This window comes from Cupressus sempervirens, chromosome 9, assembly GCF_028749045.1.
Source record: "Cupressus sempervirens isolate cs-2001-9-10 chromosome 9, ASM2874904v1, whole genome shotgun sequence".
NCBI lineage: Eukaryota > Viridiplantae > Streptophyta > Pinopsida > Cupressales > Cupressaceae > Cupressus > Cupressus sempervirens.
In genome coordinates, this window is record NC_143126.1 from 53,841,929 (window position 1) to 53,869,827 (window position 27,899).

General features: G+C 34.5%; 3 pseudogenes; 2 read left to right on the forward strand and 1 right to left on the reverse strand.

Annotated features, from left to right (window-relative positions):
• The first annotated feature begins 546 nt into the window (after nt 1-546).
• Nucleotides 547-27,522, forward strand: LOC149537594 (phospholipase A1-Igamma3, chloroplastic-like; annotated as a pseudogene).
• On the forward strand, nt 2,501-3,747 carry LOC149537595 (cytochrome P450 709B1-like; annotated as a pseudogene).
• LOC149537596 (cytochrome P450 709B1-like) lies at nt 24,222-27,219 on the reverse strand (annotated as a pseudogene).
• Nucleotides 27,523-27,899: the final 377 nt, after the last annotated feature.

A 27,899-nucleotide genomic window follows, 5' to 3' on the forward strand; every position in this document is an offset into this window, starting at 1 on the left:
TATTGTAAATTCTTCCACACATAATTTTATCCATCACTTATTCAAAAAGCTTCTCCGATTTGGCAGATCTCTTATTTTCGAGTTATCAAGAATATTAGGTCCGTTTGGTTCGTGGAATTTAAAAAACCTGGATTTCTACAAACCTAGGTTTAGCCAAATCAAGGTTTTGCATATCTTCATTATGATTTTTGGGATTTTACTGAAACTGTTTGTTTCACTCAAAAGATGCATGTGAAGTGCGTAAGCTTAGAGTTGAAGGCAAATTTCAAAAAGTAGGCCAATCTATTCTTTTTACACTTCTTAAAAAACAAAACTAGGTTTCGATTTTCAATTCCTGCTTGCTAGTAAGAATTTGGAAAACCTGGTTTTGAGGCAAAATTGGAAGTCACGTATGCTAATTCCATTTTGCAAATTTTGAAAGAAATGCACAAATTTTCAAATCCAAATTTTGAAAAAGCCAATTCCTGTCATCTTCTATGAACCAAACGGACCCTAAACTTATTCCACTTCTAATTTTCCTCCAACATATTTAGGATATTTTCAAAGATGGGAGCTTCACCGCTTTTGTTTCGTCTTTGTCGTTTCGACCTTCGAGACAATTGCAGATGTTTCGACCCAGCTACGGTTGTTCTGACTTTTGACTACGAATCACCTCTTCCAAATATTTTGTTGCGCAAAGGAGAAGACAACACGTACAAGTAATAATCGGTCTGAGAAATTCCGTGGCCAGTTGTGTTTTCATATCAGCCATTAATTTCTTAGTTTTGGACCAAAATAATACAAGTGGACAAAGTCAAGTAAAATGTTTTGAAGTCTTCCTGGTCTACCTTAATGCCATCCAATTGATCCGTCTCATTTCATTCTCTATTTATACCCAGTGCGCTGAGACTTTTAAAAAGAATGAGATTTGCGAATGAGGCCTAAAAACAGAGATTAGAGATTTGGGTATTAAACAGAAACTAGAACATTATTCCATCATCTCATCGCAATCAATTCTCTATTTATATCCGAAACGCTTAAGCTTTTAATACAAAGGAAATTCGTGAACAAGGCCAACGAGAAGAGATTTAACTATACACTTGAAGTAGAAAATTCTTTTTCCGTTTTTCCTTGATAGCTGCAAGTTTTTCTAACAAGTGTAAGCATTGACAGTATGAAGTATCTCGATTACCTTTTGGCCACTCGAAGGAGGCTCAAATTTACTTATTCACGGTCTGCAATGCCATATCTCCAAACAAAATATCTAATGGAGATGGAGAAGACAAAACAGAACAATAGAAGCTTTGTGAAATATGGTGGCATATTCAGGGTGCTAGTAATTGGAAAGATATGCTGAATCCCATAAACCCACTTCTCAAAGCAGAGATACTCAGATATGGTGATTTTGCACAGCAATGCTACGATGTAGTTGACAACACGCCGTCTTCCACATATTATGGGAATTGTAAGCGCAGCAAAAGCTCTCTCGCCCAGAGACTGGAATTCCTAAATCGTGGGCGTGGATATAAAGTTACCAAATATATCTAAGCCAATACGAGTCTTCTGGAATCCATTTTTGGGGAGGAATCAAGTGAGGGGGTTGCCTGGATTGGTTACATTGCGGTTTGTACTGATCCGGATGAGATAAAGAGACTGGGAAGACGCGACATAGTTGTCGCATGGAGAGGAACACAGACTCCCTTTAAATCGATGCAAAATCTGAGAGACATATTGGTTCCTGTTGTGACATCAGAGGCTACACCGTGCTCCAACGTCCAGACCATTTCAAATCCAGATGTCAGGATAGAAAAGGGTTTTCTCAGATGTTATACGTCTATCAACGAGAATTCTGTTAGATCCAAGCTGAGTGCAAGGGACACAGTAGTCGGTGAGATAACCAGATTAGTGAAGGAATACAAAGAGAAAGAAGAAGAAGAAGAATTGAGCATAACATTTACTGGGCATAGTTTGGGAGGTGCACTTGCAACCCTGAGCGCATATGACATCAAAGAAACCATGGTGAATAAGTTTGGTTGGACTTCAATTCCCATCACAGTGTTTTCCTTTGCGACTCCTCGCGTAGGGAACCTGTCATTCGCCCAACATATGGAGCAGATTGGCGTCAAAGTACTTCGTGTGGTAAACAACAGAGATCTTGTTCCAAAAATTCCTTGGATTTTCGTCAATGAAAAACTGGGATGGCTGACAAGGATTCTGCACTGGCTTCCATGGGCATATGTTCATGTGGGAGTAGAGATTTGTTTAGCTAGCAGCAGCTAGCCTTTCCTGAAGCAAACGCATAACCCTACGAATTTCCACAAATTGGAGGTTTATTTGCACGCACTTGAGGCCCGGCTTAAACAGCACACACTAACCTTTTGACTGCTTAGGTGGTTGTGGGCCCATTCTTCCCTCAAAACGTTCGTTCATGTCTGCTTCCGTTAAGAAAGTAATCGCCGTTACCATTTTGAATTCGAAAATTATTGCTGCTCGTTTGATGGCATAGAAAGAAGCGAAGGACATGAGTACAGTACTGGACTGTATACATCGCAGCTGTCACGGAACACTTCACTGCCGAGACACTTTTCACAATCTTCAAAAGCTGTTTAAGCCGGGCCCTTGTGAATTAGAGCTAACTGCTTTCATGGACAGACTTAAAGCAGAAATCTTAATGAGGGTCAGATTTGGAATGGACTACAGCAAATATGGGAAAGAAATATGCGAATACATGAGGAGATTAGAAGAGATAATGAACCATAATATTCGATATCTGTGGCTGCCAAGTTCTAGGTATGATATGATTCCTTTCAGAATGGGAAATTTGAGATTTGGGTTGTTTTCATCATAATAAAGATGACTGTTTAGAGCTCACATTTATATTTTTCTAAAAATAGATATATTCCCATACCCTCAAAACTGGAGACTTGGAAGCAGATTATAGAGAAACGAAAAGAGAGTAAATCGCATGGGAGTGATCTTCTTGGGTTGATACTCTCAGAAATAGAGAATGTTTCTTCAGATGGTAAGCATTTTAGCCACACACAAAAGCAAGTAATGGACAAGTGCAGAGCATTCTTCTTGGGAGGAAGAGAAGCAACGAGTGTTCTCATAACATGGACAATACTCCTGTTGGCACTCAACCAGGACTGGCAACGAAAGGCTCACGAAGAAGCAATTGCAAACGTTGGAAACAGCAATCCCACCGTGGACTCTTTAGCGAAGCTCAAAATTGTAAGTATTTGATAGTACAGATCTCGCTATGGAATTCCTCCAAAGAGAAACATTAATGAACTAATACTGCAAAATGTTTTTTGATAAATTGGGATGATATTGAACGAGACGCTAAGGTTGTACCCACCAGTAATAGGCGACGTCGGGCAGGCATTCGAGGACATAAAATTAAGAGATGATTTTATAATTTCCAAGGGTGTGAATGTGGTGGGAGAAACATTATTAGTGCACAGGGATTCTAGGTACTGGGGAAGTGATGCAAATGAGTTCAGGTAAGGGCGTTTCAGAGATGGAATAAACAAAGCTACAAAGAATCATCCGTATGCATTCATGCCATTTTCTGGAGGGCCAAGAGCGTGCATAGGCCAGAGCTATGAATTACTGGCAACAAAGGTTGTGGTGACTATGCTGTTTAAAAAAATTAGTCCATTTAGTGCCAGCAGTGGATACAGGCATGAACCTATAGCCTTATTCACTTTACGTCCTCAACATGGGATGCCAATTATGGTGGAAACAATTGAATGCGATGAATACTAGTTGATGGATATATAATTTAATATTTTATGTTTGTATGTTCACATTGATCTAATTAATTATTTTATATAGAAAAGTAATAGGTGTTTTTTAAAAATATTTTCTATAAAATATTTCTTATTGTATTGAGCCTATTTAATTAGTAAGAGTTAGTTATTTGGTAGACCCATATACAACGATTCCATTGTAGGAAGACAAAATGTACACTAATAAAACATATTATTTTTAATCAATAAAAAATAAAAATATATTCAATTTTCTTTTAAATGTATTTGGTGATGGAACATGATTGATGAGAGCTTCCTATGTAAAGTATGAGATCTAGTTTGTCCCTAACATACATGATACTAAAGAGCATGTCATGTCTAACAGAGCAAGTTAAAATAAAATAAAATAAAATAATTTTCTTTAATGTTGAATTCAAAATTGTTATTTGATATTGCACATTTATCAAATTATAATAACTCTTCTATATGCATTATTATCACTAACAGGAATAAGCAGATACTTTGTTAAAAATATTAATATAAATAATGGAATTTACAAAAAAGATGCAGTGCTTCTGAGGAAAACTAAACTTTAGGACACACTTGAATTTTTCTTAATGTCATGAGACCAAACACATCTCTTAGAATCTAGATTGAAGATATACTCCATCTACTAATTAAAAAGCACTAAATGTGTATTGCCATAGCTACATCTATACCATTTTATCCTTTTTATATAATCTAAATTCTATCATTTTACCAGTTCATTATTTTACTGGCCATTATGGAATCAAATGTCTCCTAAACTAAAAACCAACATAAATACTAGCCCAACATTATCAAATCATGAGTAATGCATGACCAACCCAATAGAACTATAACTGATCCACAAGTATTAAAACATATGTTCAATACATGATTCCTAGAATTTTTACAAAATAATTAGGATATATGTGGAAATTGAAGAAGTTTTTCATGCTTACATGGAGGGCCCAACTATTTCTTCCATAGAGGGTGGACAAGCATCTTCTATCTTGTTGTCTAGTCTCCCTTCTTCCTCTCCACCCCTTCTTCACCTTGAGAATATTTTCATTTAGAGGAAAAACTTGGATCATTCTGCATCCCATTCATCCTTTCATCATGTTTATTTTATTTACCATTCTTTAGATTCATCTAATGAAATCCTAAGCTCTTCTTGTAATACCTCAGTTATCCCCATAGATTTCTTTAGAAAACTCACAACTCTTTTGATTTCCACCTCTCTAAACACCTAAAGTTCATGCTTCCACTTCAGTAAAATAAAAAATATTCTAATTTGTTGTAGATAATAGAATAAAAAATTCCTATTTCTAATAGGAGTATCCATGATCATCCTTCCTTTTTCTGAGACATGTAGATTCCTCCCTAAAACTTATGCCCTTAATAGAATGTCTGGAAAAGCCAATAAAATTATTTCTTGAACCAAATTACCTCTATGAATTAAGGAAGAGGATATATATATAATTTTGTACATGGCATTCCTATACCTCTTTTACAAAAACATTAGGCATTTATGAGAATGTCTAGTTGTGGAGTATTTAACCATATTTATATTAAAAATTTGATCAATTCTGTTCCTCAACAAAGGTTCAATACTTTCAAAATTCTTTATGTATCCTCATCAGTGGTAACATCACATATTTTCTCTCAAATTTGTATCTTCCTCTACTACTCTTCTCTTGTTGTTTAGTAATCTATTATACAAGTCTTTAGAAATTTTATTTTGAATACTATAAGAATTTTCCTTAGGGAAAAATCAAACCAAGATCAAGAAGCACAAGACAACCACAATATTGACCAAATAATGTATGATTAGAATAATGATATGAGAATGAATAATTTTCTCAGATATTGATTTTGCACACACTAGGAGTGCCTATATATAAAGGCCTCTAGACTGACTAGGAGTCAACACACTGATAAGTCTTACAATAAGGCAAATGTCAACCAGGAGTGGATTATCCACCATTAAGCATAGGAGTTAGTGTAATGATGAGAAGATAAGCCTAAAAAGGTGTAGCACGTAAAATTATGTTGTAGACACCATGTGCTTAAAATAAGAGTGCAAATAACTGTGTTGTCAACATGAAAACTCAGTTAATTATGCAAATTCCATTGTTGTAGACACGATGTGCTAAATTAGAGTTACTTACTCCAGTGTTGTCAACATGACAACTCATATGAGTATGCAAACTTCTATGTGTCTAAGCTAGAAATAATAAAATAATGCATTTATCCTAAGTAAACTTAAGCATAAATAATAATTATTTACACTAACACCCCCCATTAAGTGCAACTTAAGGGAATACAAAGCTCACAAAAGCTATGATAAAATGTATAATGGGTCTCGGCTATTAGGCCATGTTAGGTACCCAAGTACAAATGCAATGTTTAACACACAATGTAATGCAATCCCTCTGCAAATGGTGAAAGAGGTTAAACCTCATGGGAAAAACCCTCCCCCAAAAAGAGAGATACATACAATAAAGAAGATGCATGAATGGATGGAGTAATCAAGACCCCCTACATTATGACATACATCAGGCATATACAATAGAGAATCCCTTGATGAAATCCCCACCTTAGTGAAGGATCTCTAAATGATAAGTGTCTGAAGACAAAAGAAAATCCAATGCTGACAAACAATGTTTCATCCTTGAGGAAGAAGAAACACCAAGTAGAGGTGCAAGTATACCTCCCACATGCATAGGATGATGGAAGAGGAATCAAAATGTAGTATGTAGTGGATATTGCCTCTAAATTTTGCTCAAAAGTTGACAATTCCTTGATGAATGAAGATGCCATGAACCAATGTCATGGATGCCAAAATGAAGGTAGCAAACAAGGTAACATGTCCATGGATGAAATTGAATCAAACTCCAAAGATGATGAAGCATCTAAAAGGAAGATGTAGGAAGAGAAGGAATGTCACCTCCCCTCAATGATGAATGCACACCTCTAAAAGAAGCTCCTTAATGACTAAAGAAGCTCCACCATGAAAGCTAAATGATGGTCCTCCCTATAGGAAGAAATGGTGCCATAAGTGTTATAGAGAATGCTCCCCAATTGGTAGAAAAAATTCTTAGAAAATATGATGTCTAAGGAAACTGGAATACAATCTCCACAGACTGAAATGTCTCCTCATAAGTGAAAAAGTCCTTCTCCATCCATTGTAAAGAAATGTCCACAATCATGTCAGAATGATCAAGTGGTTGAGGGTTAGAGTATGCCCTTTCAATGAGTGAAGAAGAAGTGTCCTCAATAAAGAGAAGATTGATGTCATCGATGATGTCTCCCACATCTTCAACGTGAGACTCCATGAACAACCCTACAATGTTTGGAAGGAATTCATCCCATGAAGCTGAAGTAGGAAGACTTTATGATTCCTATTGTACTAAATCAGGAGCATCTATGGTTGGCACTAGATCAATAGAATCAACAGGAGTATCAGGATGTGTGATCTCATCTAGAGTTGAAGGTACTATAATTGGAGTGACTAGTGATAGAATGTCTTCTAAAATGGAGGAATTGTGGGATCTCCATATGCTTTCTAGAGACCTATCCAAATGTCATAAGGATTATTGAACTTGTCAATGACTTTAAAGCAACAATGAGTGACACTAAAATAAATGACATCGAAAATTATTTTAATAGGTGTCTCACTAATGGAAGAGTACAATTTGTTGGAACATAGATAAGGAAATATTTCCTTATGCTCTCTTCTTACATGATCAATTATCAAGGCACTCCATTGTTGATAGTTCCTCTTTTTCAACCTCAGTCTAACACCAAACTAACATGTGATACAAAAATCCATGAGATCAATGAATGTTTACACCTCTCAAAATGCAAAAAAAAATCAATCAACCCCCCCCAATGCATGATTTGGCACTTTATAGGTAGTGTGATTACAATAGGCCACTTTGTAAATTTTATCGTTAGTGGACTTTTGATTTTTCTTTTTACAACCTCCTCTTATAGTTCAAATCTAGAACTTTACAATATAGCTTAGAAAAACAATAATTTTGAAGCAATACAACACAATGAAAGGACCTATTTCTAAAAGTGATATTTCTATCCACACAAACCTATAATCTAATTGCAGATCTAGAAAGTAGATGAAAAATTATTTGCTTTGAAAAAAAAGGAACCTATTTATGTGTATAGATGAGCTTGTATGAAGCATTTGAAGTTGCAAAATGCAGGATTAGATAGGTACAGTCACCAAAAACTATAATTTATAACAAATCCATGCACCAAAACTAGAAAATAATGGCACCAATGAAAAGTATAGAAAATTCTAGCGAAAATAAAAAAAAATTACACCTAATTTGGAGTTTGGATGAGTGAGATATGTGCTCCCAAAGTTGGATTGTCAAATCAAAACTAAATTTGGAGAGGAGTCTGAGTAGCAAACTATGAAGTTAAATGTGACATCGAAAGGGTCATCATGGTAGTGTGAATTGGCCTACTGATGATGGTCAAATAACCATCAAATTTAAACCAATAAAAAGGTGACATCAGTGAAAAAGATGTTCCTGGGTGACATGACAGGTGATGTCACTTCTAACATCAAAATTTGTACAAACATGGCGCCTAAGGTGTCTGTCTAAGTTAGCAACTTATGTGGCACTATCAAGATGTATGGCTATTGATCTATTGTTGACTATAATGTGTCGCATGGAGGAAGCTGAGGTGGCCAACTATGGAGTGACAGTAGTGTCAATGGCGGTGAGTTATGGATGGCAGGAATATTCGATGGCATCGACAGGGGTACCACGGGTGGGCTGGATGTCAAAAAGATGAAGATGCTAGTGAGATGATGATTGGCAGTGTGATTTTCAATGGGGTGTTGTGGAATTTAGTCCCACATGCACCCTTATTTAGAGTGCTATGGGATTTAAAAAGAAAAGCCTGCAAGTTGTAAAACAATTGGAAGGGTCATTGGAGTCTAGTGTTGTCAAAGGGTTAATGCCATCAAGAAGTTGTAGATCAGCTACGTAGCCATTGATAAAGCCCACTAAGTATGCGTTTGGTTGTGTAATGTGGTCAAAATTTATAGGAATATTGGCTGGAGAATATGTTGATATTATAGAGAATATTCCACTTGTGAGGGTTGGGATTTCACCACCCCATTCCTACCAAAAAAAACTTTCTCTATAGGCTTGACATGCCAATTTTTTTTTTTGACAAAATGCTCTGAAAAATACAGAGAAAATAAAATTAATAGATCTGAAAATGATCATACCGAATTTCCAAATTGGGCCTTCCGGTGCCAGTTTGCAAAAAAGGTGCCTCAATTTTGACTATGGCCCAATATAGGTGAATTTATAGTCAATTTTCACTGAATCGATGCTCTGGATGCAATGGTGAGGTTTGCTTTGGCTCTAGATGCTCCTAATAGTTGTGGATACGCTAGATTTGAATCAAGGTGTCCTCGGAGAGGTGAAGCAAGAATGATCTCCAATGGCTATGAAATGATGTCTCTATGGCTTTAATACCATGTAAGAATTTTCCCTAGAGAAAAATCAAGCCAAGAACAAGAAGCACAAGACAAGCATAATATTGACCAAATAATGTATGATCAAAATAATGATATGAGAATGAATAAAGTTCTCAGATATTGATTTAGTACATACTAGGTGTGCATGTATATAAAGGCCTCAAAACTGACTAGGAGTTAACACATTGATAAGTCTTACAATAAGGCATATGTCCACTAGGAGTGGATTATCCTCTATTAAGCATAGGATTTAGTGCAATGATTAGAGGATAAGCTTACAAAGGTGTAGCATGTAAAATTATGTTGTAGACACCATGTGCTTAAAATAAGAGTGTGGATAACAATGTTGTCAACATGACAACTCAGTTAATTATGCAAACTCCATTGTTGTAGACACCATGTGTTAAATTAGAGTTGCTTACTCTCGTGTTGTCAACATGACAACTCATATAAGTAGGCAAACTCCTATGTGTCTAACCTAAGAAATAATAAAATAATGCATTTATCCTAAGTAAACTTAAGTAAAGTGTAAATAATAATTATTTACACTAACAAATACTACCAAATATTTTATTTCTCAAAATCATGTTCCTCACTATAGCTTTTTCTAACTTCCTTTTATCCATGTTACTATAGAAACTCTAATATTTATTTAACTAAAAAAAATTATCATTCTCAATAATCTGCATATCCAAATTTTTAACCTTCAGCTTCTAGGCTTTCTTACCAACTGATATTATGCCTTCACCAACTACTTGCTCCACAATTTTCTCCTAAGTCTCTTCCTCAAACTCATCAGACTCACTGATCTACAATGTTTTCCTTCTCTTACTCAGACCACTGGTGGTTTGCTTGGTCCTCTTCCAATCTTTTAGATATCCTCTACACAGATGTTATAACTACCACATCTTCATTATGTTTCTTCTTCCTACTAGATTGCTCCTTGATAGGCTGTACTTGTGCAACTATGGCATAAGGTGCAATATGTATCTGTGAAGTAGATCCTACTACTATCACTCCCTCTGAAGGTGATGATATGGCAACAGGAGTAGCTACAAATATGTCTAATTGGCTATTGGCCCTCATTTCCAACGCTATACCCTTGATCTCATTAAATTCCTCTCTTTGTATTCCTAATTCTTTGAGAATGGATTCTATCCTTTTCTCAACATTCTTCTTTGTTTCTTTGCTATTAAGTTCAAAGAAAAATTCCTTCATCTTTTCTTCATAAGTTCCTCATCTAGGGCATTCTGTATCCATTTTGTATTGAAATATAATCTTGGCATATCCTTCAATGAGTTCTCTACTCATTTGATAACCCATAGATTCTATGAGTTTAACTCTTAGTTCCACTTTCTCCACACAAGTTGTGTAAGTCTCTACCATAGAACATATTTCATCCTTGTATTTCTCTACCATAGTAGGAGGGATACAATATCTGTGCTTCATTTTTTATTGAAAGTCCATCATTTTTTCAATGTCCTTATCCCTCTCATCTTCACATTTTTTCCTATAACACTAAGTGATTAGCTTCATTGTGCACTCATCACTATTCCAACTTGTCATACCAGAAAATTGCTTGGTTGCATGGAAAAACAAATGGGTCAGTAAGGACTCAAATCTAAAAACTACATTCTTAGATTTCTTGAGCTTTGTAATGTTGTCCAACAGTTGCACTCTAACAATCTTGCACATGTTCACATTTTTCCTTTCAATAGACATCACATATGTTGCATGTAAAAATCTTGTCAGCACAAAATTTAGAATTGAATTGTGATTAAGCTTGTATCAAATATTCTTTCTCAACACTCTAACTCCAATATCCTTAATTTGATCAAAATTCATATTTTTTCCATCAAATTCAGTCCTCATATTTGTTTTGACAATTTTCCTAACATTTTTGTCATTTACTAAATTAAAACCTTCATTGCCCAGTCTAGTGACCTTATGAATTAGGTCATTATCAATCACAATAGGCATATCACCTACCCAATATATCTGTTTATGTACTCTACTTAGGATAGTCCTACTCCATTCATGATTATTGAATTTCGTATAAAGCATATACTTGATCTGATTCAACTCATTCAAGAATATGTACTTAGGTTTCAATGTTAGATTTCCATTACACATAATAGGTCTAAATCCTTATGAATATCTTCATCTCTAATAATCTCAAATTTATAGTGAATGTAGCTTGTAACATCTTCTACATGAAGTATGTTAGGTGGGATTTGCGAGAATGCTCTCGAAGGATCATCAATTAAAGAAACAAATGGGCACTTCTTAAACTTATACCTTGGCCTCTCACTAACATCACATATAGACTAGTTTACCATTATGCTAACTGACTATGCTGAAAATTCTAGTTGAAAGATTCATAAAATACCTTGATTATCATGTATTAGGGCTTCTTCAACTTTTCTCTTTAGACACTTTATCTTGCTTCTTAATTTGATGTCATATCTCTCATAAATGCTCCAAATTCTTTACACAAAAAAATGGTACCAAAAATATAGTTTGTTATCTATAAATTATTTTAGTTTTAACTTTGCATTAAATGTGTATCTACTTTATCTTGACAATCTATTTCTAATTACTAGTAAGCTTGATTTCTTCAATAAAACATACTATGATCCTAAAAATGTTTGCGTATTTAACCATAGCTTCTTCACTAAATCTTATACCTTTTGTTGAGTGCACAACTTCTAATTCATTTTTTAACAATAGTTCTAATTAACTAACACTCTACTTCTACTAGAAATGCTTAATTCAAATAGGATGAGTCACAAAAAATTTCTGACTTCAATCCTCCATCAAGTGCATCAAAATGCTTCCCTTCTAAAACTATATAAGAACCTATTTCAAGGAGAAGTCTTTTCAAGACTAGATGTAAGATGGTTGGAAAATGTTACAAAGTGATCTTTGACAGTGGAAGTTCTACAAATTTGGTAGGAAAAGCTAGTTACAAATTTTCAATTGCAGAGGCTAAAGCATCCTAAACAGGCTATCATGTCTCATCGATCAAAGATGAGCATAAAATATTGGTAAGTGAGCAATGCCTTGTGAAATTCAAGATTGGACATTACTTTGATGAAGTTCTATATGATATTATGCCTATGGATTGTTGTCATATTTTGTTGTGTAGACCTTGGCAATATGATAGATATGCTATACATGATGGAAGATTGAATCAATATACTCTTTGGGTGAATGGGAAGAAGCAAATATTGTTGCCTTTGATTGAAAGTCCAGATGAGGTAAATTGTACTACTATGAAAATTTGCATGGTGAATGGAAAAAAATTTGAAAAGGAAATGGAAAGGAATCAAGTTTGTTATGCTATAATTCCTAGAGGATCAAGTTGTGTGCTAGCAAGCAGTGTTAGTTGAGTACTAGTTAGTGGTGATCGAGTGGTAGCAAAAACTAATGAAAGAGGAGTACTAGAAGAAATTGTTAAATTGTTGAATGAGTATAAAGAGATTGTCGCTGATAATATTCTTGATTGTTTTCCTCCAATGAGAAGTATAAGTCACTCTATGGATCTGATTCCTAGAGCTAGTTTTCCAAACAAAACACCATATAGATTGACACCTACAGAGAATGAAGAACTTAACAAACAAGTGCATGAGCTATTGCAGAAAAGTTTGATCAGAGAAAGTTTAATTCCATGTGTTGTACCTACTATATTAGCACCTAAAAAGAATGGAGAATGGAGAATGTGTACTAATTCCAGAGCTATTAACAAGATCATAGTGAAATATAGGTTTCCTATGCCAAGGATGGATGGAATAATGGATTTTTTTGAGTGGAGTAAAGTATTTTACCAAGATTGATTTGAAGAGTGGCTATCATCAAATCAAAATCAGAGAAGGCGATGAATGGCAAACTGCTTTCAAGACAGAAGATGGTTTGTATGAATGGTTGGTTATGCCTTTTGGTTTAACTAATGCACCTAGTAATTTCATGAGGTTGATGAATGAAGTTTTGAAAAGATTCTTGGGTAAGTTTGTGATCATTTATTTGGATGATATTATGATATTCAGTAAGATTAAGGAAGAACATCTTGAGCATATTAGACAAGTATTGTAGAGGTTGAAAGAGGAGAAGTTGCCAATTAAACTAAAAAAGTGTTCTTTTATGCAAGAGGAGATTTTTTATTTGGGATTTGTGATTTTAGCTAATGGATCTTGAGAAAATTAAAGCAATTTTGGAGTGGCCTACACCTAAGAATGTGGGTGAAGTAAGATCATTTCATGGTTTGGCTAGTTTCTACAGAAAGTTTATAAGGAATTTCAATTCTATTTGTAATGCTATGACTAAGACAATGAGGGGAGATAAAAAAGAATTCAAATGGACACATGCAGCTGATAAGAGTTTTGAGACTTTGAAACAAAAGGTTGCCAAGTTACCTGTATTGGCTTTGCTTGATTTCAATAAGGTATTTCAAGTTGAATGTGATGCAAGTGGTAGTGAAATAGGAGCTATATTAAGTCAAGAAGGTAAGTTTTTACTTTCTTTAGTGAAAAGTTGAATGATGCTAAAAGGAAGTATTTTGTGTATGATCAAGAATTTTATGCCATTGTTCAAGCCTTGAAGAAGTGGAGACATTATTTGATTCCTAAGGAGTTTGTGTTGTATACTGATCATAAAGCTTTACAATACTTGGGAAGTCAACATAATTTGAATCAGAGAGATATTAAGTGGGTTGAGTACGTTTAGAATTTCACATTTGTGATCAAGCATATGAGTGGAGTTACTAACAGAGTTATTGATGCATTGAGTAGAAGATGTTCTTTGTTGACTAAAGTGAAGGTTGAAGTTCTTAGTTTTGATGAAATGAAATTTTTGTATGATGCTGATCCTAATTTTTCTGAGGCGTGGAGAGAGTGCAGAGCACCAAATCTAACAGATCACATAAGTAAATATGATGAGTATTTCATTCAAGAAGGTATGTTGTTCAAAGGTATTCAGTTGTGTGTTCCTAGAAGTTCTATGAGGTTGAATTTGATTAAGGAAAAGCATAGTGGTGGATTGGCTGGACATTTTGGAATTGATAAAACATTAAGTTTTCTGAAAGACAAATATTATTGGCCACAAATGTATAAGGATGTTCAAAAATTTGTAAAGAGTTGTGGAGTTTGTCAAGTTGCAAAAGGAGTAAGTCAAAATACAGGTTTGTATACACCTATTACTATTCCTGAGAAACCTTGGATTGACATCAATATGGATTTTGTTCTTGGATTGCCTAAGATAGTGAAGGGATATGATTCTATATTTTTTGTGGTGGATAGATGGTGCGGGAGCACCCACATAAAGTATTTAGGTCAAAGTTTTATATAAAGTATTTAGGTCAAGTTTTATGTATTTAGGTCAAGTAGGTCAAGTTTTATGTATTTAGGTCAAATTTTATGTATTTAGGTCAAGTTTTATGCATGATCCGACTTGAGAAATTTATCTTGATTTCATAATTAGGATAAGATAATTTTCTTGGGATTTGTATAGATCATTGTGGGGTCATTCTTCCCCATTCTATACTAATCTAGAATTTTCTATTTTGTAATAATCTAGAATTTTTCATAGACCATCTTAGCAAGTATAAATAGAGTTTTAGGTTTAGGTTTAGGTCAAGCTTGAGAGCAAATTTTATGGATACAAAGTTACGAAAAGATCTGCAGGAAGAGCTAATGTATGTACTGTTCATTTGATATATTAAATAGAAGAATTTTACTGTCTATCTCTTGCTAGTGTTGGTTCCTATTGCTATTGTGTTCGCTTCCATTGTGTTTTACCTCTACATCATTTTTGGTATCAGAGCTTGGGGAAAGCTCTTGAGGCAATTAGATTTTATGTATGGATCGAAGTCAGAAGCTAAAACATCAAACATGGTCACTAATGCTAAACTGGCAAAGAAGAGGCAAGAACAAGAGAAAATCAATAAGTGGTTATTAGATGAATTTGAGAAGATGAAGGGCCGAATGGAAAAGAAAGCAAAGGTCTCCTTAGAACAACAGGAAGAAGGGGAAGAAGAGGATACCCCAGAGTAGGAGGTGGTTAACTTACCTGTAGATCATAGATACTTTATAGAAGCCCTTGAGAGAGTTGGTAAGAAGGATGCCAAAGGTGACCTACCCATCTTCTCAGGAAAGATGGATGCTGATGTTGTTGTGGATTGGATAGAAGCCTTGAAAAACCATTTTGAATGTGAAAATATAGTAGAGAAGGATAAGGTAAAAATTGCCAAGTCAAAGTTGAAGGGACTAGCCCTCACTTGGTGGAATTTCATTCAAGGAGAAAGGGTCAAAGAAGGTAAGAACATGATAAGTTCATGGGAAAGGATGTGCGCCAAGGTGAGAGAAACATACTTACTTGAGGATTATGAAATCCAACTTCATCAAAGGAGACAAAGTTTAAGACAAAAGGAGCTAGATGTAACTGCCTATACTAAAGAATTTCAAAAATTAAGCCTGAGGTCAAAGCAGAGTGAATGTGAAAGTATAAAAGTTGCTAGATATCTCAATGGATTGAGCTTGAACATTCAAGAAGAACTTAATTTATTATGTCTAGATATAGTACAAAAATGTTATCAACTAGCATTGAAGGTGGAAGCCAAATTGAAAAGAAGGCAAGAGCAAAATAGTAGAGGAAGAGGAAGAAATCAAAGGGGAAGAGGAAATTTCCAAGGAAGAGGACAAAACCATGAAGATCATAAGGAGATAAAGCAAGAAACCAGTCAAAGTGAAGAAAATTTCAGAGGTAACTTCAGAGGTAGAAGAGGAAATCCAAGAGGTGGATTTGGTGGTAGAAGGGAAAGTTCAATTGTTTGTTTCAATTGTAATAAGGAGGGACATTATACATCTAGGTGTCCAGATAGAGCAAGTTCAAGTTCACAAGGTGAAAGAAGAACCCATTTGGTTCAAGATGATGACTACCAAGAGAAGGAGATGGCTGACTCAGATAGTGTACCTGAAAGAGGAGAAAGTTTAATGATGAGAAGAACACTTTTGAAAGTGACCACTACCATGGAACCACCACAAAGGAAAACTATCTTTAGGACTGCTTGCAAATCTGGAGGTAAGGTATGTAAAGTCATTATTGATTCAGGATCTACTAAGAATTTAGTTTCTCTTGAGATGGTTGAGAAGTTAAAATTTAGGAGAATACCTCATCCTTTTCTTTATAAGGTTTCATGGCTAACAAAGGGTCAACAAATTCTCGTAAATGAGCAAGCATGGGTTGATATTCAGATTGGAAAGTATAAGGACAGAATTTTGTGTGATATAGTTGATATGGATGCATGCCACCTATTATTTGGTAGGCCTTGGCAGTATGATTTACAGGCACAACATGATGGAAAACTCAATATATACACCATCAAGAAGGATGGAAAGGTGATTAGATTGATTCCATTTGCTGATCATGAGGAAGTGGAAGAAAATAAGGAGAGGGAAGCCAAAATTATGATGGTTAATAAAAAGGATTTCTTACGAGACATAAAGGATGAACCTAAGCCTTGTTTTCTTTTGATGCCTAACCCACATCCGCAAGAACTCATTAGAAAAGATAGAAAGGAGGTTAAAACAAAGAAGGAAATTCCTAATGAAGTGAAAGAACTTTTGGATAAATATGAAGGTTTTATTTCAGAAGGTATGCCAAAATCTTTACCACCTATATGAGACATTAGTCATTGTATTGATTTCATTCCTGGAGCTACTTTACCCAATAAGGCTGCATACAAGATGACACCACAACAAAATGAAGAGATTGCCAGACAAGTAAAGGAGTTACTCGATTCTGGCTTGATTACAAAATGCTTAAGCCAATGTGTTGTACCTGCTATTTTGGCACCTAAGAAGGAAGGCACCTGGAGGTTATGCATTGATTCTAGAGCCATTAATAAGATTACAATAAGATATACGTTTCCAATGCCAAGAATTGAAGATTTGCTTGATTGTTTGGGAGGTGCAAAGTATGTCTCCAAGATTGACTTAAAAAGTGGGTACCATCAAATAAGGATAAGAGCTGGAGATGAGTGGAAGATAGCATTCAAAACCAATGATGGATAATATGAATGGAAGGTAATGCCTTTTGGACTCTCTAATGCTCCTAGTACCTTTATGAGACTTATGAATGAAATACTCAAGGACTTTAATGGCAAGTTTGTCATAGTATATTTAGATGACATATTAATTTTCAGCAAGACAAAGGAAGAACACCTAGAGCACATTGACATGGTTTTGAGAAGACTTCATGAGGAGAAATTGGTAATAAATTTAGAAAAATGTTTTTTTATGCAAGAGGAGCTGACATACCTAGGTTTTGTGATCTCTCAAGGTTGCTTGAAGATGGATAAAGAAAAAGTAAGTGCTATAATATCCTGGCCACCCCAAAAAATAGTTGGAGATGTTAGAAGCTTTCATGGTCTTGCTACATTTTATAGGAAATTCATAAGAAATTTTAGTCATATATGTGCTCCTATGTTAGAAACTATTAAAGGATGAAGTGTGTGTAAGTTTGCATGGAGTGAATTAGCAAATGAAGCTTTTGAGTTGCTTAAGAAAAAGATTAGTGAGCAGCGAATTCTTTCTTTTCCTGATTTTAACAAAGTTTTCCAAGTAGAATGTGATGCTAGTAAGGTTACTATAGGGGCAGTTCTTAGTCAAGAAGGAAAACCAGTGGCTTTTTCAAGTGAAAAACTCAATGAAGCCAAGCAGAAATACTCTTCATATGACTTAGAAATGTATGCATTGGTTCAAGCTCTCAAAAAATGGAGACATTACTTATTGCCAAAGGAGTTTGTTGTGTATACCGATAACGAAGAACTTAGTTTTCTAAATAGTCAAGACAAATTAAGTCATAGGCACATGAAATGGATGGAGTATTTATAGGCCTATACCTTCACCATCAAGTATAAGAAGGGCATATCAAATAAGGTTGTTGATGCTCTTAGTAGATGGAATCTGATTGTCTCCCAGATACAACTAGAAAGTGTGGGCATTGAAGCACTCAAGGACATGTATGTAGTATATCCAGATTTTGGTGACATCTACAAGGTATGTATGGAGTTTGGTGAGAGATACCATGATGATTTTCCTAATTTCTTGATACAAGATAGACTTCTTTTTAAAGGAGGACAATTATGTGTACCTAGGTGCCCTATGAGGAAAAACATTATCAAAGAGAAGCACAGTGGAACAATGGGTGGACATTTTGGTTTGGACAAAACCTTAGAATTAGTTAGAAGGTACTACTATTGGCCTCAACTTTAGACTAATGTGAGAAACTTTGTGGCAACATTTATGATTTGTCAAAGGGCCAAAGGAAGGAGTACAAATGTTGGGCTTTATCAACCTTTGCCAATACCATCTAGACCTTGGGAAAGCATAACAATGGATTTTGTAATGGGGCTGCCATGGACACAAAAGGGGTATGATAGTGTATTTGTTGTAGTAGATGCTTCAGAAAAAATGGCTCACTTCTTACCCTGTAAGTCAATCAATGATGCTTCTCATATAGAAAATCTCTTTTTCAAGGAAGTCATCAGGATTCATGGGCTACCCCTCAATATAGTTTCAGACAGGGATGTGAAGTTTGTAGGACACTTTTGGAGAACTTTATGGAGGAAACTTGGAACCAATTTATCCTTTTCATCAGCCTACCACCCTCAAACTAATGGCCAAACAGAGGTAGTTACTCGAACATTGGGAAATTTGTTAAGAACCCTCACAAGACAACATGCAACAAAATGGGATCTAATCCTACCCCAAGCTGAATTTGCATATAATGACTCCATCAATAGAAGTACATGAAAATCACCATTCCAAGTGGTATATGGAATTCATCCTAGAGGGATTTTTGAGGTAAGGGATATGAGTTCACAACCACAAGTTAGTGCCCAAGGAGAAGAATTTTCTATTGCAATAAAAGAAATCCATGATGAAGTCAAACAAAAACTCTAGAATAGCTCTGACAAGTATAAGAAGCATGCAGATTAGAAATAGAGACATTTAGAATTTGAAGTGGGAGATTTAGTATGGGAAAATCTCAAGAAGGAGAGGCTACCAAAAGCTAAATCTACCAAACTTATGTTGAGAAAACTAGGTCCTTGTAAAATATTAAAGAAGTTTTGACCAAATGCTTATGAGATTCAATTGCCACTTGAGATTGGTATTTCTCCCATCTTCAACATAGCAAACCTCACACCATTCAAACCAACCATTGAAGAAATTGATACAAGACAAATTGCTAATACAAAAGACATTCAACATCTACCATTTAAGCAAACACCACAACTAGATAGGATACTTGACACCAAAGTCATTAAGTAGCGAAAAGGACATGAGTCCAATTATTATTTGGTAAAACTCAAAGGTTATTCGGATGTAGATGTTGTGTGGATGACTGAACAAGATATCAAGAAGCAAGGTACCACTCTACAAGAGCTCATCTCAAGTGGGCTTGAGATAAAATTTCCTAGGGAGTATGGTGCAAGAGCACCCACATAAAGTATTTAGGTTAAAGTTTTATATAAAGTATTTAGGTCAAGTTTTATGTATTTAGGTCAAGTAGGTTAAGTTTTATGTATTTAGGTCAAATTTTATGTATTTAGGTCAAGTTTTATGCATGAGCCGACTTGAGAAATTTATCTTGATTTCGTAATTAGGATAAGATAATTTTCTTGGGATTTGTATAGATCATTGTGGGGTCATTCTTCCCCATTCTATACTAATCTAGAATTTTCTATTTTGTAATAATCTAGAATTTTTTGTAGACTGTCTTAGCAAGTATAAATAGAGTTTTAGTTTTAGCTTTAGGTCAAGCTTGAGAGTAAAGTTTCTGGATACAAAGTTACGAAGAGATCTGCAGGAAGAGCTAATGTATGTACTATTCATTTGATAAATTAAATAGAAGAATTTTACTGTCTATCTCTTGATAGCACTGGTTCCTATTTCTATTGTGTTCTCTTCTATTGTGTTTTATCTAAGATGGCTCATTTCATACCATGTAAGAAGACATTAGATGCTAAGCATGTTGTTGAACCTTTCTTTAAAGAAATTGTGAGATTGCATGGAGTACCGAGAAGTATTATTTTTGACAGAGATAGTAAGTTTGTTGGTTATTTTTGGAATACTTTTTGGAAGAAGATGGGTACTAAATTGAAGTTTAGTTCTACATTCCATCCATAGATAGATGGACAGATAGAGGCTGTGAATAGAAGCTTGGGTAATTTTTTGAGATGTTTAGTTGGAGACAAGCCAAGTAATTGGGAGATGGTATCAGCACAAGCTAAGTTTGCATTTAATAATTCTGTGAATAGGAGTACAGGGAAGACACCTTTTGAGATTGTTACTGGAATGCATCCTAGAGGTATATCAGATTTGAGAGATGTTGTTGGTGAAGAAAGAAGAAGTGCTATAGGAAAAGAATTTTTTGATTTTATGGTGTCTTTGCATAAGGAAGTGAAGTTGAGGTTGGAACGAATTAATCAAAAGTATAAGGAGAATGCTGATCAATCTACAAGACATCATGATTTTCAAGTTGGTGATGAGGTGATGGTTCATTTAAAGAAAGGAAGATTTCCTACTGGAACATACAATAAGCTGAATATGAAGAAATTTGGACCTTGTAAGATCTTGGAAAAGTTTGATAGTGGCAATGCTTATGAAGTTGAGTTACCTGATGACATGGATATATCTCCTATATTCAATGTTTTTGATCTATATAGGTATCATCAGTTAGATGATGAAGTTTCTATACTTGATGGCTATCCTAAGAAGTAGATTGAAGAGGTTGAACAGGTATTGGATCAGAGAATTGGTAAGAGTACAAGAGGAAAGGATTACTATGAGTATTTGGTGAAGTGGAAGAATAGACCTATTAAAGATGCTACATGGATTTCTCAATCTAAGTTGGATTTAGCTTAGGTTGTGATGCTTTTATGATTCAGGAGAATCATTTTTTTCTCCAACCCTTCTTGTTTGATGCAGGAGCATCTTGGGTTTTCCTCGTAACCTTGCACATTTTTGTTCATTCTGTTAGTTGCTACCGAGTTCTAGTTTCTAGTTGCTACCAAGTTCTAGTTGCTATTGAGTTCCAATTGCTATCAACTTCCAGTTTCTAGTTGCTACCGGGTTCTAGTTTCTAGTTGCTATCGAGTTCAGTTCTAGTTGCTATCGAGTTCTAGTTGCTACTAATTTCCAGTTTCCAGTTGCTACCAAGTTCTAGTTGCTACCAAGTTCATAGTTACTGCTATCTAATTGCTTTGGATGCCGAGCTCGTGTGGATGCCGAGTGCTAATTTTGGAAAGCTTTCTTTTGTCGAGTAATTTGTGTTTAGTTCTTGTTTGGGCTAACTTTGTTGACATTTAATTTTGGTATAGGTAGTTATATTTGCTGAGAGCTGACTTGTGGCTTCTCTATGTTCTAGAATGTTCTGTAAGCCATTTTGACAAGTATAAATAGGGTGTTTAGGCATAGAGTAGGGCAAATTTTAGAGAGTTTAGAAAGATAAGGCATATATGTTTGGAAATGTGAATTTAAAGCTAGATCGTGTATCTAGAAGTTGTATTTTGTACCTAGCCATAACCCAGAAGGCCTTATAGCTAGGCATATATGTTGTTTACTTGATGAATTAATAAAGATATCTTGTTCTCTCTTCTCGGTGTTGTGTTTTCCATTGTGTGACTCTTGTAGGTTGGTTTGGATAGCTGGGTGTGCCCTAGGCCCTAGTTGTTCTATTCCTTCCTATGTCAACAACACTAGAGTAAGCAACTCTAATTTAGCACATGATGTCTACAACAATGGAGTTTGCATAATTAACTGAGTTTTCATGTTGAGAACATAGTTATTCACACTCTAATTTTAAGCACATGGTGTCTACAACATAATTTTACACGCTACACCTTTGTAGGCATATCTTCTCATCATTACACTAACTCCTATGCTTAATGGGTATAATCCACTCCTAGTTGACATTTGCCTCATTGTAAGACTTATCAGTGTGCTGACTCCTAGTCAATCTAGAGGCCTTTATATATAGGCACTCCTAGTGTGTGCTAAATCAATATCTAAGAACATTATTCATTCTCATATCATTATTCTGATCATACATTATTTGGTCAATATTGTGCTTGTCTTGTGCTTCTTGATCTTGGCTTGATTTTGTCCTAAGCAAAATTCTTATAGTATTCAAAATAAAATTTCTAAAGACTTGTACCATAGATTACTAAATAGAAAGAGAAGAGTAGTAGAGGAAGATACAAAATTGAGAGAAAATATGTGATGTTACCACTGATGAGGATACATAAAGAATTTTGAAAGGTATTGAGCCTTTGTTGAGGAACAAGATTTGATCAAATTTTTAATATAAATATGGTTAAATACTCCACAACTAGACATTTTCATAAATGCCTAATGTTTTTGTAAAAGAGGTATAGGAATGCCATGTACGAAATTTAATAAATATATATATCCTCTTCTTAATCCATAGAGGTAATCTAGTTCAAGAAATAATTTTAGTAGCTTTTCCAGACATTCTATTAAGGGCATAAGTTTTAGGGAGGAATGTACATGTCTCAGAAGAAGGAAGGATGATCATGGATACCCCTATTAGAAATAGAAATTTTTTATTCTATTATCTACAACAAATTATAATATTTTATATTTTAACAAAGTGGGAGCATGAACTTTAGGTGTTTAGAGAGGTGGAAATCAAAAGAGCTATGAGTTTTCTAAAAAAATCTATGGGGATAATTGAGGTATTACAAGAAGAGCTTAGGATTTCGTTAGATGAATCTAAGGAATAGTAAATAAAATAAATGTGATGAAAGGATGCATGGGGTGCAGAATGATCCAAATTTTTCCTCTAAAGGAAAATATTCTCAAGGTGAAGAACATGTGGAGAGGAAGAAGGGAGACTAGACAACAAGATAGAAGATGCTTGTCCACCCTCTATGGAAGAAATAGTTGGTCCCTCCATGTAAGCATGAAAAAATTCCTCAATTTCCACATATATCCTAATTATTTTCTGAAAATTCTAGGAATCATGTATTCAACATATGTTTTAATACTTGTGGATTAGTTATAGTTCTATTGGGTTGGTCATGTACTACTTGTGATTTGATAGTCTTGGGCTAGTATTTATTTTGGTTTTTAGTTTAGGAGACATTTGATTCCATAATGGCTAGTAAAATAATGAACTGGTAAAATGATAGAATTTAGATTATATATAAAGGATAGAATGGTATAGATGTAGCTATGATCAATATACATTTAGTGCTTTGTAATTAGTAGATGGAGTATATCTTCAATCTACATTCTAAGAGATTTGTTTGGTCTCATGACATTAAGAAAAATTCAAGTGTGTCCTAAAGTTTAGTTTTTATCATAGGCACTCCATTTTTTTGTAAATTCCATTATTTATATTAATATGTTAACCAAAGTATCTGGTTATTCCTTTTAGTGATAATAATGCATATAAAAGAGTTATTATAATTTGATAAATATGCAATATCAAATAACAATTTTGAATTCAACATTAAAGAAAATTATTTTATTTTGTTTTAACTTGCTCTATTAGACATGTCATGCTCTTTAGTATCATGTATGTTAGGGACAACCTAGATCTCATACTTTACATAGGAAGCTCTCATCAATCATTTTCCATCACCAAAAAAAAATTAAAAGAAAATTTAATATATTTTTATTTTTTATTGATTAAAAATAATATGTTTTATTAGTATACATTTTGTCTTCCTACAGTTGAATGGTTGTACATGGGTCTACCAAATAACTAACTCTTACTAATTGAATAGGCTCAATACAATAAGAGATATTTTATAGAAAATATTTTTAAAAAACACCTATTACTTTTCTATATAAAATAATTAATTAGATCAATGTGAACATACAAACATACAAACATAAAATATTAAATTATATATTCATCAGCTAGTTTCCATGACATTCAATTGTTTCCACCATAATTGGCATCTCATGTTGAGGACTTAAAGTGAATAAGGCTACAGATTCATGCTTGTATCCACTGCTAGCACTAAATCGATTGAACCTCTTAACCAACATAGTCACCACAACCTTTGTTGCTAGTAATGCATAGTTCTATCCTATGCACACTCTTGGACCTATAGAAAATGGCATGAATGCATACAGATGATTCTTTGTAGCTTTGTTTATTCCATCTCTGAAACGCCCTGGCCTGAACTCATTTGCATCACTTCCCCAGTACCTAGAATCCCTGTGCAAAAATATTTTTTCTCCCACCACATTCACACCCTTGGATATTATAAAATCATCTCTTAATTTTATGTCCTTGAATGCCTACCTGATGACGCCTATTACTGGTGGGTACAAAGGTAAAGGATTGGAAAAACATCAATAAGGAATCATAGAGCCTATTGAGCCAATAATGAGACCAAAGTATGAAGGAATAGGATATATGACATATGAAATAAATGATTATATATTTCAATAAAATTTGTTCAATGTAAACAATATATGCAATGTTCAAATTGTAATAGGAAAGGGCAAATGAGAGACAAGTGTTGGGATCTACATCCATGTAGTCTTTGTGGATTAAAGAGTCATTGTGAAAAGACATGTTGGAATAGAGAGTGTAAAAAGAATTCTATGGAGAAATGCTTCAAAATGGACGTTGGATGGAGTTATCACAGCTGATAGTATTTGATGCCACATTTTCATTTTCTTTATCACAAACAACCTCAACAAAGTCACACTTTTCTAGTGATGAATTCAAATTATCTATACTACATGAAACATCACATACTGATTTTTCTTTGACACATGCATTTTTTTAAGTGATGGATTGATTTAGTTCATCCTTTAACAAGTCATTTTCTTCTTTTAATTTCTTCATTTTCTCCTCTAATTCATCTTTAAACAAGTAATTCTCTTCTTTTACTTTCTTCATTTTCTCCTCTAATTCGTCATTTCTTTTCTTAACATTATCCAAAAACTTCAATTTTTTCTCTAGCTCTCCATTTGCATCTATATAGTCATTAATTTGATTTAAAAATAGCATCTTTCTAGATTCGTTTCATTTCTTAACTGTGTAAGTTCTTCTTGCAAACAATTCTTCTCACAAATTAAGTCTCCATTTTCTTTCTTCACATTTATTAATTATTTTTATAAAATGTCTATCTCAAAAATTTAATTTGCATTTGTCTTTAACACTCTTTTATCTTGCTTCCCCATTGCAATTAATCAACAAATAACACTTTCTTTGAATCAACCTAGCATTTTTTCCACATTTCACAATCACATGACAATTTCAGATTTTCTCATATATTCCTTTAAAAATTCAAATGTAAGATTATTGAACATGATCACCATCTCAACAATATCACACCAAACTCTCTAACCTTTTCTCTACATTGATAAAATATATAATTTTACCTCCAACAATCTCAATCTTCTCTTAATGTAGTAATAAACAAAATACCAACAACCCTTCTCTTGAGTAATCTTTTACCATACATTTTTGTTCTCCTTTAGACAACTACTTCAAAAAAAAAAAAAATCTATTCCACTGCCCATCTTGGCTTTCCAAACACCCAAGGGTTTCTTTGATGCTGCTCAATCAGATTATAACCTGTAATAAAAAAATTCATACAAAAAAATTCTACCACAGCCCAAGAGTCAATAATGCTCTGATACTATGTTGAAAACTAGATATCACAGAGAGACATTAGAATATGAGTAGAATAGAAGAAATATAACTCATTTTATTAACTCATAACTCTCTATGATTGAGATACATCTATTGTAGTTTTACCTCTAATTTATAAAGGCTTCCAACAACTAAACTAGTAGAGGAAAGTTTTAGGGTTTTGACAAGTGGATGGTTGAATGAGGCATAGGACTTAGTCCATAGGGAGATGTGGATTTCTAATATTCAAATTTCTAGGAGTATACAGCTGGTACTACAGTTTAGTTGCAACAAACAATTGACATGGTCAGAGGATGATTATTAATATTCCAATAGGGTACAACCTTAGCGTCTCATTCAATATCATCCCAATCTATCAAATTTTTTTTTGCAGTATTAGTTCATTAATAGTTCTCTTTGGAGGAATTCCATAGCAAGATCTGTACTATCAAATACTTATAATTTTGAGCTTTGCTAAAGAGTCCATGGTGGGATTGTTGTTTCCAATGATTGCAATTACTTATTCTTGAGCCTTTTGTTGCCAGTCTTGGTTGAGTGCCAACAGGAGCATTGTCCATGTTATGAGAACACTCGTTGCTTCTCTTCCTCCCAAGAAGAATGCTCTACACTCATCCATTAATTGCTTTTGTGTGTGGCTAAAATGCTTACCATCCGAAGAAACATTCTCTATTTCTAAGAGTATCAACCCAAGAAGATCACTCCCATGTGATTTACTCTCTTTTCGTTTCTGTATAATCTTCTTCCAAGCCTCCAGATTTGAGGGTATGGGAATATATCTATTTTTAGAAAAATATAAATGTGAGCTCAAAACAGTCATCTTTATTATGATGAAAACAACCCAATTCTCAAATTTCCCATTCAGAAAGGAATCATATCATACCTGGAACTTGGGAGCCATAGATATCGAATATTGTGGTTCATTATCTCTTCTAGTGTCCTCATATTTTTGCATATTTCTTTCCCATCTTTGTTGTGGTCCATTCCAAATCCAACCCTCATTAAGATTTATGTTGTAAGTTTGTCCATGAAAGTAGTTAGCTCTAATTCACAAGGGCCTGACTTAAATAGCTTTTGAAGATTGTGAAAATTATCTCAGTGGTGAAGTGTTCCATGACAGTTGAGATGTATATAGTCTAATATTCTGCTCATGTCCTTTGCTTCTTTCTCTGCCATCAAACGAGTGGGAATAATTTTTGAATTCAAAATGGTAACGGCGATTACTTTCTTAACGGAAGAAAACATGAATGAACATTTTGAGGGAAGAATGGGCCTACAGCCACCTAAGCAGTCAAAAGCTTAGTGTGTGCTATATAAGTCGGGCCCACACTTGATGGGTTTTAAGGGAATCACAAGTTTCCCTTTAAGCCCTCTGGAAGGGATCTAGCTCTAGTTAACTAACACTCTAACTTATTGATTGAGAGCCTGCACATCCCTCGTAAGTGGTGGGCCAAGAGAAATAAAGAAGTGGTGAGGCAGATAGATGGTATGTTGGTCTGCTCTCCTACAACTCCAACACCTGTTCCTCTTCCACAGATTCCCCTCTGATGTACTTATTGAACTTAATTGATTATTTTCATCTTTTTTTTTTTTCTTCTGATGAATATTCCTTTTCAATTAATAAAATTTACTAAGATTACAATTCACAAAAAAGGGGCCAGGGGATACAAGATCACCTCGCGAATGAGTTCAAATGGTCGAAGCCAGAATAAACAACATGGCCATAGTTAGAAATTATAAACTATTCATAAAAAAAAATAAAAAATTAAACAAGCTCAAGCTGCCAAGGCATTACTAGCAGAGGGAGGAGGATCATCTTTATAAGGAAATCCCCATTCATCAGTGGGATTGTGAGGCAGACTAGGAATAGTCCAGCCATCAGCAGCATCTACAAGATTTGGGGTAGTTGTAGTCTTCACATCCTT